General features: G+C 43.2%; 1 long non-coding RNA gene across 1 annotated transcript; it reads right to left on the bottom strand.

Annotated features, from left to right (window-relative positions):
- Window positions 1-5,670: 5,670 nt before the first annotated feature.
- LOC311597431 lies at window positions 5,671-16,679 on the bottom strand. The gene is made up of 3 exons (XR_014779232.1): window positions 16,617-16,679; window positions 12,516-12,605; window positions 5,671-5,787 (listed from the first exon to the last, which is right to left on the bottom strand). It is a non-coding gene; the product is annotated as an uncharacterized lncRNA (long non-coding RNA).
- Window positions 16,680-16,991: the final 312 nt, after the last annotated feature.

The following is a 16,991-nucleotide window of genomic DNA, read 5'->3' as shown; positions in this document are numbered from 1 at the left end:
GTTTAAAGTGAATGAAATGAGACAGCAGAGAGAGAGAGAGAAACACAGAGGATGTGTAACATCATCCATTGCATAGACATTCTATGTACCAGATGCTAAACTTGGAGTTGTGCGAACAAAGATTGACAAAATGGTACCATGTCCCCAAGCTACCTGGGATCGACCAGAAGAGACAGAATGTGTATTTTGATGTTAACTCTAAAATATTTAGTCTCAAATAAGGAAAGTTAACAAACTCCTGGATGGAAGTGGTGGAGTCCCTTCCTTTCCATCATCTCAGTCAGACCCTGCAGCATCCTCTAATCTGTGTGCAGATGGATGGGTGAGTTTGACACTGCCGGAAATTATGAGGAATCCGCAGTTGGCTGCAGAACTAAACCATATTCTACAGTAAATTTTGCCAATAAAGTTTATATTTGTATTTCCATCTGTTTGACAACTGTGTCTTATTTCTCAATTGATTCTGCATTCAATGGGGGAAGAAAAGGTAGTTATTTATTATTTTCCACAAAACCAAACATGATACAGGCTACTATTCAGCAGAAATATGTGCAAAGCATAAAAATAGATTGTACTGTGAAGAGCTGTGTTCTATTTGAGGTGTGTGTATGTGTGCGTGTGTGCGTGTCTGTGTCTGTGTGGTATGTGTGTATCTGTGTGTGTGTGTGTGTGTGTGTGTGTGTGTGTGTGTGTGTGTCTGTATGTGTGTGTTTGTGTGGTGTGTGTGTGCCCAGAAATGATTTACCGAAGTAGATGAGAGACAGTTAAAGGAAAGATGGTTCAGGAAAGAAAAAAAAAAAGAACACTATACATATAGACTTGAAGGTGAGGAAAAGTATGTATAAAGAGATTTCAGGAAGGGTAAACATTGAATTACTTCTCAGTAGGAAGAGATCTTTTTGCCAACATTGTACCAATGAACTCATTTCTCCCAGTATTATGTGTGGGAAAGATTAAGCTTTGTCACAGGTGGAAGCAGTCTTGGTGGGCTTTACCCTTGGGGCACCCCATGAATACTTTGTGACAGAGTGGAGCCATCCTGGGCCTGGAATTCAGGAAGCAGACCTGGGAACCCCACCTGGGCTATTGTTTTCCTAATTGACCCTCAATGGGAGAAGGAGACCACCCTTCCCACATGACTCAGGAAGGTGGGGAGGAGAGAACAACAGGTTCAGCCCTGGGGAGAGCGAGTGGGGAGCAGCGAACAGGCTGGACCAGCACGCGGGCCAGAGAGACACCTAAGGACCCATCCCATGGAACGGATACCGGAAGGTTCACTCTTTTGTCCCTTTAACTTTTTTTCCTTCTTGTGTAAGCTAGTTGGGTTGTATAATAAAGTTTAATTGTTAATAAACAGAGCCAACAATTGTATTTCCCAGACGTCTCCCTGGTTCAGCTGACCCAGCCCTGGGCACCAAGCTGACCCTGTAAACCAGGCCTGACACAGCAGCATCCTCACAGCACTCACTCACCTGCATGGCTGGGGTTTCAGCATATTCATAAGACTGGAGGTGGGGTTCCCCACACGTGGAAGGAGCAGACCTCATGACCTGTAAGATCCCCCTGGTTCTGACATGCTTCTTCCTAAGCAAATCTTCTGGGGCTTTCAAGCTTCCAGCAGGGCACCCTGCTCTTAGCCTAACCAGTTCAGATCTCTGCTGCTAACACTGGGTGCAGCTTCCCATACAGTGTCACCCTCCCTGACTCCGTCCTTATTTCCTTACAACCCACGCAGAAGGGAAAGTCCATTTTGTAAAAAGGAAGAAGGGTTGGCTGAGCCGTTCTTTAAATCAATACGTTTGTTGAAGTCCTTTTCTTTCTCTTAAGAACACCACTGCTCAGTAGCCAACACCCCATAAAAATACCAGGGGCAAGATGGTCACCCACAGTGAATGCTGTCGTGTGTGCCTGCTGACTCCTCAGAGTGGGTCTCTCAACCCATCTGTACTAACCTTCAGGCTGATGATTCTTCACTGAGGAAGCTGTGCCCTGTAGGCAGGTTATTTAGAGACATCTCTGGTCTTACTCATTAGAATCAGGCCCTGTGCTTTCATCCATCGTCTGTTGTACCCTGGGGATCAAATCACAGAGCAGTTGACTTGTGTTTCAATTTTTTAATTTAAGGTGAGTAAATTGATTATAAATATATAGAGAGAAGGGGCTAAAACATATAGTTCTCATAGATAACCATTCATTTCTTTGTTCATTTAGGTAGTAAGCGCTTTCTGCATGCCTACTGTGTTGGCTGTCTATTCAAATTCTCATCTAACTCTTGCTGCAGCCATCATAAGCCTGGCAGTGTGGGATTTCTCCTGCATCCCCTTTGCTGCTGCTTCTAAGAGCTCTTCCCTGGCAGCCTGGGGTGTCACAACCTGGGGTGGGTTTCTCCTCTCCTGCCCCCACACCTGCTGCTTTCAGTGATGAAAGCTCATCCTCCTGAAGGTCAGGTTCTAAATTCTAGTGTCAGTTCTGCCATTTCCCTGCTCTATGTTAGACACATGTGTTTCTCTCTGTTTATAAAGTGTAAATGCTGGGAACCATTATATGGCAGCCTGCAACGTGGCTATGATGAAGGAAAACTAAGAGAACGGCAGAGAAGTTGATCTGAAGCATAGGAAGTGTTGTTCGAAAGAGCAAACTCGTTGTCACAATGGCCAATGCATATTAAGCAAAAGATTCATAACAGAGAGGAGAGTTAGCACAGAACCCAGCAACAAGCAGTCTGGTGAAGGGATAAGCAGAGTAAGATGCAGATGAGGACAAGGAGGATGTGTTCTTGTGCTCCTGTGGGGCAGCCATAAGTGTCTTCGTGGGGCATGAGCCTTTAGAAGAGGCTCCATAGGGGCCCTGGGAAGGGCCGCTCAGCAAGGCCTGGTCAGGTCCCCAGGTACAGCTGCAACAAGTCCAGCTCTTTTCATGCATCCGGTGTTGACTACGCTCCAGCCACTGTACAACACAGGCTAGAGGATGACCTCCTAAACAATGCATCCAGAAAGAAATGGGGACACCTAAAATCTCCCCGCTCCCAACAGCCTAAGTGCCCCTCAGTAGAAGAATGGATAAAGAAACTGTGGTACATATACACTATGGAGTACTACTCAGCTATTAAAAACAAGGAATTCCCGAAATTTGTGGACAAATGGATTGAACTAGAAATGAGCATAATGAGTGAGCTAACCCAGAAGCAGAAAAACTCAAATGGTATATACTCACCTATATCTGGATACTAGCCCAAGGGGCATGTCTCATGAAAATCTTCACCTACCAGGAAAGTGAAATAGAGGGGAGGACATCCTATTGGGACGCTAGGTGAGAAAAATATAGGAGATAGGGAAATAGATGGATCCAGAGGGTCCTAGAAACCTACAAGAGGAACACTATGATGGGTGGATCTGAGCCCAGGGGTTCTGCTCGATCTAAGGTACCAACCAAGGACAATCCGTGCAGTCATCATCAAACCCCTACCCAGATCTAGCCAAGGGACAGAGCATTCTCCACAGTTAAGTGGAGACTGGGGACTGACTTTCACACAAACTCTGGTGTCCCAAATTTGGCCATGGCCCCTTGATAGGGAGGCCCAATGGCACTCAGAAGATGGATAGCAGACTACCAAGAAGAGACTTAACACCCTAGCATCATATTCAGGGGGAGGAGGTCCCCCTCAGTCACAGTCACAGGGAAGAGGGAATGGGGTGAAAGCGGGAGGGAGGGAGGAATGGGAGGATGCATGGGATGGGCTAGCAAATGAGATGTAATATGAATTACTTTATTTTTCAATAAAAATGTGTAAACAAAATCTCCCCGCTCTCTACACACACAGTTAAATTAGTCCTATCTATACCACTCCTGCACCCCAGTGGGCATCTCCATGTTGTTCAAGGACAAACATTCAGCAGCTCTAACAAATGCATGATATCATTTGAGAATCCTGCACCAGGGTTCTAGCTTTTCAGGTGTAATGATGGTGATAGATAAGTGTGCCGATGATGGTGATAGGTAAGTGTGCCGATGATGGTGATAGGTAAGTGTGCCGATGATGGTGATAGGTAAGTGTGCCGATGATGGTGATAGGTAAGTGTGCCGATGATGGTGATAGGTAAGTGTGCCGATGATGGTGATAGGTAAGTGTGCCGATGATGGTGATAGGTAAGTGTGCCGATGATGGTGATAGGTAAGTGTGCCGATGATGGTGATAGATAAGTGTGCCGATGATGGTGATAGGTAAGTGTGCCGATGATGGTGATAGGTAAGTGTGCCGATGATGGTGATAGGTAAGTGTGCCGATGATGGTGATAGGTAAGTGTGCCGATGATGGTGATAGATAAGTGTGCCATGGGGAAAGGCAAACTGGTAAGTGTGGGACAAGAAGCTCTGCAGAAGACACCCAGTGGCTCCCCCTTTTCCAATCCGGCTGTCACATTAGAGGACTGACTTCCCCGTGCTTTGTGGAGTGGGAAGCGTGTGGACACACAACTGTCCTGCACTCTCAGGCTAAGTCTCAGGAATGATTCGTGGCTCTGATGTTGTATAGAGACATTTTCTTTGGCAAAAAAGAAAACATTCCAACAAAAACATCATACTATCCCAGTGACTTTATGTTCCTGTAGCTCTGGCAAAAAAAAAAAAAAAAAAAAAAATCTTAGTGTCTGGAGAGCTCCACTTTCATAGAAAATTGGCCAATACAAGACATTTTGATACCTGGAAGTAGTGGATTTTTATTTAGTTGGAGGTCAAGCCCTCCTTTTCTGGCCAGCACACATTTCATTTCTACTGAGGTGAAACAGGAAAGTAAGACAGTGTTAACTGGGTCCTGGCTGCAGCCTATGGGAACCCTGAAGATTCTCCATGGTTTAAGTTTGAAAGAAACTATGTGAATATGAATAAATTAATAAAATATATTTTAAAAAAAGAAAAGAAACTATCTGGTCACTGAGGTTGTAGTGTTTAATAATTTACCACAACCTGACTTGCATTTGGTTTGCGTGGTGAAGGAAACACTTTTGGCAGCTAATTTTTTCCCTTAGTCAATAATTTGACTCCCATATTTAAATCCACCTGGAAACTTATCTTGTTTTGCACGGGGGTTTCTCAGTTCTCCACCTGGTCCTCCCAACAATCCCGAAAAGGTGGGCATTGTTATTTTCATGATTCCTCTTTTAAAATGAGGCTCTGAGTGATGAGTAAATGTTTTCACAACCAGAAGCAACAGAGGCAGACCTGGCCTACATAAAGCTGTAGTCCTCAGACTCTGGGAGCCGGGTCCTCACAGTTACCCACATTGTATCCCTTATTGATGTAGGTTTGGCAACTTTGCAGGCCTCGCCTGCCTGGCCTGGTACTGATGCTCATCCTCTGGCAGCAGCATTTGGGTTGTAAGGCTTCTTTGGGATTGCTTTATAGGGTTTTCCTTTCATACACACACACCACCCATCAAAGTGGTACCCTGGCTTCTGATATGGCTGCTTGGGACACAAAAGCCACCCAAGAGCATCAGGAAGGGCATAGCAGCAGCACAAAACCTCCAGACACGAGAGTGTGTGTGTGCTTTGCTCACCTTCCTCTTGCTGCAAATCATGTCTTGGTAGCTCTGAGTGTCTGTTTTGTGCAACAAAGTAAAACAGACCTGAAATCTCAGATACCCACCTTTGGGAAGAGCAGCAGCTTAGGTTAGCAGACAATGTCAGACATGTTGGATGCCTGGTAGCTTGAAATCCTTCTGGTCTCACAACAAGTAGACAGCCAGCACTTTGCCTTCGGTGCTTTGGAGCACTTTGTCACTCGGTGGATCTGGGGGAAGCAAAGGAAAAGAGCCTGAGTTATCCAAATGGGCCCACAAAACTCAAAAAAGGGAACGAGAATACATCTCTGTAAATCCCCATGTTTGTGTCTGTTAAGTCCTTCATCTGAGCCCCATTCCACCTCTGGATACAGTCACTGACATCTTGTGTATTAGGAGTTCCTTATAGGCTCAGGCTCTCTCCCATACCTTTTGGCTTCTTTTTCTCTTCGCAGACTTAATGTGTGCCATGCCTCAATACACTCCATATGGCAACATATTGGCAGTGTTGTTTTGAGTTCTATGCATGCTTTAATCTGTGTTGCTGGTAATAATAAAATTCACAACAAAATCAACAGTAGAGAAATGATCCTACAAACCAAGACCACGAGAGAGTCCCATGAGGTGGGGGGAGTGACATTCTGACCATAGGAGCTTTGTTAGGTGGTAACTAAGTTAAGTAGTTAGGCAGAACATGTGTGGGGCATGGTCTAGGCTCTGGGGTCAGTTCACAACACTGCAAAAGAAAAGGAGTGAAACAAGGAGAGAAAGAGAATAAAGGAAAAAAGTATAGATAACTGGTTTGAAAATAGCTTTGCCTGCAGACACGGAGAGGTTATAGCTTATACCATTCCCTGGCAAACTATTTTGGGAGGAAGAGCCACACTGAGAGCTAGCCAGTCAGCACAGTGTCTCAGACGCCTCTCCAGCCAGGTGGGAGTCTTCGCCTATAATTTCATTGTCTGGAGCCAGGGAGCAATTAGTGAAAACAAGCTGTTGCTGCAAGTCAGGAACTTTAAATGGATTATATTTGTCTTTACAGTTTTATTGAGGTATAATTGACGTATAATAAGCCATATACTTAGAGTATCTGTAGTGATAAGGCCTGACATATGTATACATCCATAAAATTATCACCACAATCAGGAGAGAAAACGTATCTGTTTCCCCAAAATTTTCCTTGTACGCCCCCACATACTTCCCACCCTTGTTGCCCAGACCACCAATGATGATTTCTGCTGCTTTAAGTTTGTTTGCACTTTCTAACATTTTTTTTCAAGAGACATGGATTCTTGCCACATGGCATTCATTTCACTGTATAGGCAAGCATCAGATGTCAACAGTGTTTACCTGTCTATTTGCTGATGGACATCTGAATTCTTGCCAATTTTGTACAATCACAAATGAAACTGCTGAATGTTTGTGGACAAGTCTTTGTCTGGACATATTTTCATTTCTGTTGACTGGACTAGCTGGGCCAGATGGTGGAGGTATGTTCAAGGAACTCCAATAAAGAGCTATGGCCATCAGCACCATCAGCTTATGGACACCAGCATGCTTATGCCTCACTCCATCTGCTCAGAGGAGCCTAGCACCTGCCTGCCCTACATCATCATGGCCTCTGTGGATCCCAGTGCTCAGACAAGCTCTATCAGCTTTGAGAAGTCCAGCCCCTACAATCCCAGCATAGCCAACTGATAATAGCTGATAATTTTCATCTCAGAAATTCCCCCACGGGGAGTGGTGAGCCTCTGCAGTTATATTCTATCCTTTCCTAAGACCCAAGATTAACCTTTTTTACTCAAGTTGTTGTTGTTGTTGTTGTTCACTATTCCTTTGGATTTGACTACTTTCCTTCTAACTTGGCCACTGTTCCAGTGTAACATTGACATGCCGTTCTTTCTTTCTCTGTCTGATGTGACCAGGGTCCCAGCTTTGCAGAGCAAGTTCAGAAGCGTCTCTTCACTCAGGCTTCTGGAATCTGTCACATAGATTTATTCAGTCACTAGCAGGGTATCTTTCCATGTGTTTGTTGCCATCTGTGTATCTTCTTTGGTGTCACTCCAGATCTTTTGCCCATTTTTAATTAGGTTATTTTTCCTTCATTTCGAGATTTACAAAAAAAAAATCAACTTCATAGTGAATTAATTTACATACATTTCTATGAGTTTTGGCAAAGTTGATCACCTTAGTAAATACCGGCACAGTTGATATAGATTTCAATCTCTCCACCTTCCTGCCTTCTTGTGACTGCTGATCTTCTGCTTGTGTATGTGCGTACATGTGTGAGTGTTGTGTGCATGAGTGTATGAGAGTGTGTGTGTATGTGCATGTGTGTATATGTGTTATTGTGTGTGTACATGTGTGCATATTTATCAGTTTTATTTGGCTAGGACTCACATACAACACAGTGCCCCCTTTTGGGGTATGTGAGTGTTTAATGTACTTACAGATTTTGTGCTTACCATAACTAAGTTTAGAACATCCATTGCTTCACATACTGTTCCCTACCACGTCACATGTTATGACAGTATATCATTCTTTACCTGCCAAGCACTAGACTGCCACAAATCACCTTCCTTTCCCTAGAGATTTATTTATTCAAGACATTTCATATAAGTACAGTCATAAAAATAAATGGTCTTTTGAGACTGGCTTCTTTCCTGTAGCCAGAATTTTCAATGATCATTTGTATTAAAGTGATTGGTAGTACTTCATTGTTCTGTGTCAAATTACATCCCATCACACTGATGTGGAACAAAAGCATCATTGCTGTCCATAGATCATTTAACGGGCAGCTGCGCGTATGAAGAGAAAGGAGGAAGGAAGTGATGGCAGAGGAAGAGACAGAAGAGCAGTGAGGTGTTTGGGGAAGGGGATAATGTGGTATGGAATCCCAGTGAGAGTTTCTCTGAAGTTTACATTTGCATTTTCTGATGGTCAGTGGTGTGAAGCATCTTTATTTCATGTTTATTGGTCATTCTTAAAAATGATTTTTGTCCATTTTTAAATTGGGGTGTTTGTCTTTCGTTATGGATTATACACAGCCATGATATCAACTGTGAGTCCTTCATCAAACATGATTTACAAACATTCCATACTATTTCAAAAGTTATCTTTATCTCTCCTTGAAGCACTGAAGTTTTCAAGATGTCGAGGCCTTACTGAAATTTAAGAGTTACATGAATATTCTAGATGCGTGTCCTTTCTCAAATGTAAATACGTGCTTCGCAAATATCTTCTCTAGATTTGGTTAGTCTTTTCATTCTCTTAGCCAGATCTTAGAGAAAAGGTTTTAATTTTCATGAAGCCCAATTTAACAACTTTTATAAAAAAAGACTGTATGTTCAGCATTTTCTTTCTACAACCTGTTTATGTTTGTTTTTTATCATATGTATGTGTACTTATGTAGGGAGTGCATATGAGTGCAGGGGCCTGCCAAGTCCAGAGCATGGCATTACATCTCCTGGAGTTACAAACATGTGCGAGCATTTCTCACTGTGCTGGCAATCAGACTTGGTCCTGTGCAAGAGCAGTGCCCACTCACAACTGATGAGTCATCTCTCCAGCCTCAGGAACTTCTGCCTTTGCAAGATCACAAATACTTTATTCTATAGTTTCCTCAAGAATTTTGTACATTCTCACATATGATTAACTTGAGTTAAACTTTCAGTATCATTCAGAGCAGAGCTAGAGTTGTGTTTGCTTGTTTTGCTAAGCACGGTTTACTGAACAGAGGTTGTTTCCCCCCACTGACTAACCACATTGTCCTAAAATAGACGGTGTCAGCCCTGAAACTATTACAAAATCTGTTTGGGCTTTTTAAATTCTTTACATTTTGCGTGAATTTTAATATCAGCTCACCAATGTACAAGAAAGCATTCTAGAATTTTGATTATAGAGCAATTAAATAGTTGATGTTAACCCATATAAGTCTTGGTTATCAGAATGCACAGTGTTAGATTCTTTTGTCAGATTTGTTCATGTTCCGTGCTTTTACAAATGACAGTGGCTTAATTTTAACTTTTCACTTAGCCATTGCTAGCATATTAAATACAATTATTCTTCAGCTTTCAGTTGAGTACTTCTACGGGATTATGAATGTATATGCGAGAGCATCTCTGACTTTTGTGCCTTCTCTTGGGACTCTCATCTTCCTGTTGGCTCGGCTTGTCCGACTTTGATATGGTGGTTATTATTTATCTTATTATATTTTATTTTGTTATGTTTTGTTGTTATCTGTTAGGAACCTGTTCTTTCCTAATGAGAGCTAGGAAGGGATGTGGATCCAGTTGGGAGATGAAGTGAGAGAGAACTGGGGGAGTAGAAGGAAGGGAAACTGTACTCAGATTATGTTGTATGAGAAAAGAATCTGTGTTTAATAAAAGGGATTAAAAAAGAAGACTGTTGGTTGACAACAAATCCTTCTCAATGTAGAGATTTCAGCTACAGCATCCCCTGTACTCCTACGGCAGCATCCTATAAATTCTAATGTGTTTATTTTTATTTTATTAAAAACACCTTTGATATTTGACTGGACTTAGTATACTATTTAGAAGTAGGTTTCTCAGTTTCTAAGTGTTTGGAGATGTTTCCAGGTGACTTTACATTATTGATTCAGATTCAATCCATGCATGATCAAAGAATGTGTTTTCTAGGACACAAATCATTTTAAAGAACCCAGGACATTTCTCTCTCAGCAGTCTTCAATAGCAAGCTCCTCAACCATAAGGCTGCCATTCGAGGACTGTTTTAGTCTCACCGAGAAACCCAGTGACACCCCATGGATAGCAGGAGGAAGCCTCATCTTGCTGCTTTTGGGTGGAATTGTTATACAGCACTGCTCAAGCTTGCCAGATGCTTGAGGATGTTCTGCTTAGAACCTACAGCTTCCTAATCGCCATCACGTTTAGAAAAGAAATGAACTCATTATACTGAAAACTTTTTTCCTGACTCCCTTCTACCGCTCCCTCAGGCTCTCCAACTGTGCCTACAAGCACTTATAGGCTTTTCCCAAGTCTTCCACCTGAGTATGACTTAAACTTGTCAGTATGTCTCAGTTTTTCTCCATCTTTCCTTCTGCTGGGTCCACTCACCTATTAATCCTCCCACTTGTCACGTCAGATATTCTTTGATTGGTTTTTAAATCAAGACATTATTATTTCCTAATATGGCTTATGGGATTGTAGTTTGAACCCAGGATAGAGGCAAGAGTCTATTCCTAAAACATAAGTACTATTAATAAAGGGATGATGGGTAGAAGAGACAATGAAGTCAGGAGGAAGAATTAGGCGCCGAGTCCTTAAGCAACAGTCAGAAGGAGAATGACTCATTACTGTTCTTACAGTGTGCTGGCCAGTGTCTCAGAACCTTGGGAGATCTGGGCGAGTAAAGCTGAATACACCTGAACAGATGTGAGAAGGCAAAACTGAAGGGTTTTAAGGGCTTCCTTGCCTCAGATGCCTTGCCTTGGTTACATTGCAGATCCCAGGAAGAGAGTCATATTGGTTAAAAAGGTTGAGAGAATGGAGTCATGACCTTAAGAAGACTTAGTCCATGAAGATGTGGTGAGTTTACACCCACAGAACTGCCCATGAGTTGCAGCTTCTCCATCCATCTCACCCCAACTTTTCTGTGGCTGCGTGGCTGCCCTTTCTTTACTCCCTCTCTTGCTGTCCCAGTTAGGTGGATTGTTGGAGCTGTGCAGCTAAGAAGCCCGAGTCACCATCATTTGGTGGCTATTAAAGCATGAAGGTGTCTGTGGAAGAATCAGATGTCAGCTTCACTCACAAATATGAGAAAGGACACACAGGTGAGTTCCCAGGTTCTCCTTCTTCCAGGACCCATGCATAAGAGGTTATCCCTAGGAGTCATCGGTAAGGGTAAGCCATAGCATATATGTCCTGAGTCCTTATAATGGGAGTCCTGGGTGGCCTCACAGGCTTTGGAATGTTTGGCTGAGGCTAGGGCCACTTCTCAGGGTCACTTCACAGCTTGGTCACCATCATCCTTGAGGTCTTAGGTCAAATGTGTTTCTCTATGAGACACCACATGGGCTAATGGATGACCCCCCCCCTTATCCTGTGTGTCTGATCTGACAGTGACAAACATGAACTCCAAAGCCAAGTGTCCTCACTTAAATTGATTAGCTCACAAACTGGCTCTGTAAAATCAGGAAATGCTTTTGTTTGTTTGCACATCCTGCCAATGGCGTGGTTAGAATGAAAGCTTTCTCTAGGATTGTGAAGATTAACTAGCTGATGGAATTGTCTTTTTCAGAATCATGTGTGGTCAGTCTCCAGCAATTTCACAAGGATCAACCTGAAATAGATGTACTGCCTCAGAAGAAGGCATGAGGTGACAGTGGGATCACTCTGATTATTGATCAGTATTGTCTATGGACCTAGACAATAGAGTGTTAGAGTGTGGTACCCTACACAGGCATGTCACCTGCTCTGTCACTCTCTCAAGAGCTCCTGGTACTCCTCTGGGAATGACTATGACTCAAACGATATTTTTGTAGGAAAATAGATGAGGCAAGTGTCCCTACCCTTGCAATGAAGGATGGCCACAACCACCCCACACCCAATTGCCCAGCAGCCGCCTTATCTACTGGTGAGTTTTTGTGTGGATTAAGGTGAGATGGGTCTTCCAGTTCTGAATGAAAGCTTTGCAACTTTTTTTTCTCTTGCTCACAGCCCTCTCCAGCTCGAAACAGTACATTTGGTGGGCCGCCTCTGACTGTTAGCACAGTCATAGGCAACTGGGCTAAAGACAACAATCTCTGCTTTTCCAAAGGAAGTGGGATTGCAAAATGAAGAAAATGAATATGCCCTTGTGTCTGTTTGTTTGGTGGTGGGGATTTGTGTTTCATTCCTTAATGATAGGCCTGAGCTGGGCTTTGGAGTCGCATTACTCTCTGTGGGGATTGCATGGGAGCCAATCTGGTGAGACTCACCCAAGGCAGGAAGGTTTTTTTGTCAAAATGTGGCTCAGGATCCATGTACTTCTTCTTCTTCTGACTTCAAAATGACCTTGTTTTAGGGTTCTGAGGAGAGAGCTCAGTCAGTCAAGTGTTTCCATGCAATCATAAGAACCCGGTTTTCAATCCCTAAGGCCGAGATAAAAAGCCTGGTGTGGCATTATACATTGTATTCCCTGCATTGGGGAAGCAGAAATAGATGGATTATTTGTGTGCCAGCCAGTCTAGCCTATGTTGTGAGACTCAGGTCCCAGTGAGAGATCTTGTCTCAAAAAACAAAATGAACATCTCCTTTAGGAACAATATAAAAAATATCCAAAGTTTTTCTCCGGTCTCAATACAAGGTTGTGCAAACACACACACACACACACACACACACACACACACACACACACACACACAACACACACACACAGGCGTAGGCACACACTTGCATACATGCACACACACTCACAACACATCATTTCAGTCTTCTCTGTGTCCGCAGATAGTTAGGCATGTTAGTAAAATGATTCCCTTCATTACTTAAAGTCCTGCCAAGGCACTGCCAATAACTGGCTCTGGTTCTGACACAGCACTGAACTTCTCCTCTAAGGCCAAGGGAGGGGAGGAGGTGGGCACTGGAGAGTGCTTTCCTAGGTTTTAAGACTACAGGTTAAAACATAGAAAACCATTTGAAGGATCTTCTGCAGAATCTTCCTGGAGGCCAGCTGTGCATGGGGCCAGTTTATTCATGTAGGCTCAGTGGTGTCTTATCCTAGCGTCTGTGCTGATTTTTGTTGGCCTCAGAAGCCTCAGCTAATTCTATGGCCCACAAAACAGTTATAGAAGATAGGCAGTCCCACTCAAACTAAGGCACCAGCCAAGGACAATACAGGCCGTAAATTTTAAACCCCTACCCAGATCTAGCCAATGGACAGGACATTCTCCACAGTAGAGTGGAGAGTGGGATATGACTTTCTCATGTACTCTGGTGCCTCACCTTTGACCATGTCTCCTGGAGGGGGAGACCTGGTGGCACTCAGAAGAAGGACAGCAGGTTACCAAGAAGAGACTTGATACCCTCTGAACATATACAGGGGGAGGTAATCCCCCTCAGGAACAGTCATAGGGGAGGGGAATAAGGGGAAAATGGGACGGAGGGAAGAATGGGAGGATACAAGGGATGGGATAACCATTGAGATGTAACAAGAATTAATTAATAAAGGAGAAAAAATTATCTATGTCTCTTTTGTTCCAAGCTTGATACCCACATACTAGTTTCTAAGAACTGTTTATGTTAAATACACAGACATTTGTGGCTGTCTGTTATATTATGTTATTACATCTAACAACCATTTTATTAGTAGGATCCAGAGCAGAAAGAGTACAGGAAGTAGTCCTCAAATGCTGTAGCCATTCTATTTATGACAGTCTTCGTCCAGAACGCTCTGCACTCCCTGCCCTCCAGCCTTCAACACGGTCATCCCAGGCAGCTTCTATAATATGGATTGCCTCCTCATGACAGGTGTCCAGTGTGGGGAACTTTGCCTTTCAGAGAGATGAAAGGATTTTCATGGGGTAAGGAGGCTGCTACTGGCCTTCAAAAGGAACAAACAGGCCTCTGTCTTAGACTAAAGTGGGCCAACGTGGTTCCAACCTCCCCAGCAGAACTCCTGTGAGTTCTTGTTGGCTTTTAAGTCAGCGCTGGCCATGGAAAGCCTCTGTTTTGTGCTTTCCCCTTTCTTCTAGCAGTGCATAACATCGGCTGTGCTCCAGCCTTCTTTAACAGGCTACTGGTTGCTCTTCTCCTGGCATTCTGACACATGGTCCTTCCCCAGGCTCACGCTTCATCCTAGATTGCCTGGGACAGCCTCCAAATACACATGTTGCCCCAGTGTAATTATTAACAGCCTCCCTTTCATTCTCGTAGTGTCCCAGTATAGATGATAAATTATATGGTCATCCACCCATCTCTGGGTTTCCTAGTTCTGTCTCTGAGCTGACAGCTGACTGGCTTGTCACACCTACCTTATAATGTGCTGAGATAGGGTAATTCCCACACTGACCTACTTCTGCCTGTTCCACAGCTTCAGAGTCAGTAAATGTGTTAGGATGGAATTCTAGGCACCCACCTGTGTTCCACAGACAACCCCATCACCACACACACACACACACACACACACACACACACACACACACACACAGTGAAAACAGTAGCGTCCTTGTTTTTCATGTTTTTTAACAGAGTTCTCCTTGTGGTACAAGGGTGGGAAGAAATATTCTGGCAGTTTTGTAATGATATGTGTCAAACAGTGACATAGAAAAGAATTATAAAAGACCAAAAAGATGGGGCCAGATAGTGACCAGATCCCTTTTCTTCAATGCAATGAAATCCATTTTTCTTTCAAGCCCCACACCATCAAGGGAGGGACTCTTTTGCACAGACATTGGTACAAACAATGCACACAGGCATCCCCAGGAGAGGCTCATTACCCAGCCAGCCACCAAAGCATCCTCTCCCTAGTCAGACCCCATGAGCTGCTCACCTCGTGGCAAAAGAGAGCATCTGCCTGTGAGCCGTGTTTCATCAGTGTGGCTTTCCATTCTGTCTCCTCTAAGCCTACAGAAGCCTGGATGTATTTGATCTCTTATGCACTTTATACTGGAAATGTCTATTTAAAACTGCTTCATTATGCCTCCAGACAGGCCCCAAATGGCACCCTGGGGTTAGAAGCTAAAACAGGATGGGTATCCATTTCAACTCTCTAAACATTTCTGGAAATTTGACTCTTTCAAAAGGACACCTTGAGTCTCAAGTGAGGTCAAGTAGAAGTGATGTTTTTCCTCTTAACATTCACATCCAACCAACATTTCTATCCAACTATTCGAATCAGTACACATAAATATGGATGTAATTCTGTCCCCTGTTCTTCCAACCAGGAAAAGAACTTGTGCCCAGCTCCAGGCTCTTCCCTGACAGCCAGGTCTTCTTCCCAGAATGAATAACAATCAGATGGTTGTGTGCTAAGGCACCACTGCTCATCCGTTAGGTCACCAGGATGAGACCCAGTGCAAGTGGAGCTTGAAGCTGATCAGTCAGTGGCCTCACTCCAGCATACTGCTCAATACTGGCATCTCCACATGATCCCAGCATGAAAACCTTAGGAAGCAAGGACACACTTCCACACACACTCAAGGCTCTAGATTAAACCGTGAACTTTAAGGTGAACTAAGAAGAAAGATACTATCATTAATATTATTGTAAATGTTTTAGAAACAATGGCATCAGGTGAAGCAAGAATAAGTGATGGGAAATGTACTCATTCCATAGAGCAGCGAATGCCCTGGGTGCTGATGCTAAATGTGGTCTTACAACGTTCACCCCCTCACTAGTCTTCATAGCTTTTCACTTTTGTGTTGGACATATTTTCACAGTATTGCTTTCTGAATCCAATCCAGTAACAGAGAGGTTCTGTGACGCCATGGGATAAGGAGTAGGCCCAACAATTAACCAGATGATGGTGGGTGTATAGATAATATACCACCTAGCTTGTTCTGTTTCTCTGTTCATAAAGTGAAGGGTTGATGGAATAATGCCTTTGATACTGAAAGTGCTTGACTATTTGTAGACACACTATATATTCAAGTGTCTTTGTAGAATAAATGATATATTGATTTCACTTAGACCTGAAGATGCACTACCACACCACTAGGGTCTACTCACTAAGACAGAAAAGTGAGTGAATCGTCTAGGACTCATCCTAGAGACTATACCTCTCTACATCTGCACAGTTATGAAGACCGTATAACTGCTTCTGGCCAATAGACTATGAATGCAAAGAATTTGCTTCTCTTTGGAGTCAAAGAAAGTCACTCCAGTGGGAGATCTCTGTGCACACTCCTTGTCAGATGGGTGAGATTTGTGCTAGCTAGTGCAGTCATTAAAATGCATTCCATCATCCTGGACTGCCAGGTAGCCATGTGCACAGAGCTCTCAACAGCTTCTATGAGAAAGACAGCTTTTGTTCGGGGAGGTTCAGGGTTGTTAACTTCTGCAACACATACTAACTTATTTTGACTCAGATTTCAACTCACCCATTCATCCCACTTTGAAACTCTTTGGCTGTTGCCAGTTGATTCTTTCAAGAACTCACATCTATGAGTAAAGTAAAAAGAGAAAGAGAAGACAGATCAGTTAGATTTTTTTTTTTTTTTTTGCTTTGGATATGTTTAGTTGAGCAGCATTGTAGAGTGAAATTGAAGCTATCATCTCAATGTAAGTTGATGATTCCAATAGCAACTGGAAACTCATTTTTCATACCAAGATCAACAGAAGAAAAAATATAAGAGGAAGAGAACAACTATGGTTTTTGGGGTTTTTTTTTCCCATTATTACAGTATGTTCATCTTGGGTCCTGTCATCCAGTGTCATGTACATTTGACCTCTTTCTTAGTGGAGAACTGAGTGGC

Source organism: Acomys minous, assembly GCF_964271855.1.
Source record: "Acomys minous genome assembly, chromosome: 1".
Lineage (NCBI taxonomy): Eukaryota > Metazoa > Chordata > Mammalia > Rodentia > Muridae > Acomys > Acomys minous.
This window is presented reverse-complemented; position numbering and strand designations above follow the sequence as displayed.